Genomic DNA, 2,291 nt, shown 5'->3' on the forward strand with positions numbered 1-2,291 from the left:
AGGGACTGGGATTACAAGAAGTCAATATAAAAAGCTATTTACAATTCCATTTACTATAAGACGCTAAGGAAATAATGAATTTATAATCATATGTGATTCTACGATGTTTTCGCCATTGCAGGAAAAAAACTCATTCCGAAACGATTTGTTCTACACTTGAAATGGCTATAACTGGTATTGTTCCTAAGATTGTAGGAGTGGCACTCAGAACGCATGCTAGGGAGCAGGCAGTGCAGCTGGCAGTCCGGGTTATCCTTAATTTTCTGCCAAACTCTCTGACACAGGTGCACACGACGATCCTCTAAGCTGGTTATGTTGGCTTGGGCGATAGCAAGAGGGTACTCAAGGCCGGGGAACGCTATTCGCAAGGCCCTCTTCTGAATAGCTTCTAATTGATCGATTAGGAAGCGCGGGAGGGAAGTAGCCCATACAACTGATGAATACTCCAGAATGGAGCGGACTAGCGCTATGTAGACGGTGACTAGGTCCACGGGGGGTACCCCAGCACGCTTCAAGACCCAGAGGATATGTAAGCGTTTGGAAGCTTTGGAAACAATTTCGTTAATGTTATAATTCCATTTCAAGGTGTCGGACAATGTCAGGCCAAGCACTTTGTAAGATTTCACTGACTCCAAGGGCAAGTTGTTAATGGAGATCACCGGAGGAGCGGGCTTGGTACTGAGAGGACATATTGTCATGATCTTGCATTTTTTAGGGTTAAGGTTCATGTTGTTCTGTAGGGCCCATTGCGAAATGCAGTCGATGTCACTTTGCAAAGATGACGTCTCCCCCAAGCTGATGGTTTCTGATATTGTGACGTCATCAACATACTTCCAATGGTTAGAGTGGAGCGGGGAGCGAGTAGCCAGGTCATTGATCATTATCAAGAATAGAATTGGACCCAATTTAGTGCCCTGGAGGACACCAGCATGGGCGGGCAACCACTCTGAAATAGAGTCCAAGAGCTTTACAGCCTGGCGACGACCGCTAAGGAAACTGCATATCCATGAGATTAACCACCCTCTTACACCCAGCTGGATTAGCTTGGTTACCAGGATGGTATGGTCGATGTGATCAAATGCCTTACTGAAATCAAGGAAGCACACTCGAAGGAATTTACCAGGACTATCCACGGACGATAGCCAGTTGTGCAGCATATCCAAGAGACAGTAAGTGGTGGAGGTGCCCTTGAGGCTGCCGAACTGTTTGGGATCGATCACGTGTTTAACGTCGTCAATTAGCCACTCAACAGAAAAATCTTCTAGCACCTTGGACAGTACTGCAGTCAGGGCGATAGGTCTTAAATCGCCGTCCCCCGTGACAGGCTTAACCTTAGGGATAGGAGTAAGGCAAGAATCCTTCCACTGGGTTGGAAACACGCCCGATGACACTGAGCGATTAAAGATCGTAGCTACTGGTTCAGCAAGCTCAGGTTGTTTGTTTGTTTTGCTGCGACTGTTGAAGGGAAAGTCTAAATATATAACAAAGCACTTAATGTATGGTCATGTATGGTCCCTCGGGAAACTAGTTAGTTTTGTTTTCCCTCGAGTCCTGATGTTTCCCTCGACTTTCGTCTCGGGAAACATCAGGACTCTCAGGAAAGCAAAACTGTTTCCCTCGGGACCAAACATTAAGTTTATATAGTAAAACCATGCAAACCCATCGTCAAATCAGACTCAAGTTATCTTGCCTGCCTCGCTTGCAGGTATCTTGCCCTTTTGCACACCCTTCAACGGTACATTTTTGGCCCCACCTTTCCTCGGTCATGATCACGGAGCGTTAATTTAAAAAACCAACTCAAAAGGGCCACTGAAGACCTCGGAAATAGACGTCCTTTACGTATCTGGATTGTCGGTAAAAAAATATCTTGGTTTAAGGGGGCTTTAAATCATGACGTTGTTAAAGTAAATCTGTGCATGTTAAACGAACGCACTGCAGAATCTATGATTACGCCTATATAAAAATAGCACGTTTGAATCATGTACAAACGGCACTCTACAAATTGTATACAAATATGTATACATGCAACTAACTTAATAAACTTGTCTCGAGACATGCACAAGCCATCAACCATAAGAACAAGTAGAACTCATCGACAGTGCAAAGTTACTGGAAATAACAATCACAAGCGATCTATCATGGAACACCCACGTAAATGATGTTATTAAAAAGGCAGCCAAAAGGCTATACTTTTTAGTTCAGCTGAAAAGGGCCAAGGTTCCTTGCAACAACTTAGGGTTATTATACATCACGTGTGTAAGATCATTTTTAGATTATGCGATCCCTGTGTA

Source organism: Pavona decussata, unplaced genomic scaffold (genome assembly GCF_977016875.1).
Source record: "Pavona decussata unplaced genomic scaffold, jaPavDecu1.1 SCAFFOLD_13, whole genome shotgun sequence".
NCBI classification, from domain to species: domain Eukaryota; kingdom Metazoa; phylum Cnidaria; class Anthozoa; order Scleractinia; family Agariciidae; genus Pavona; species Pavona decussata.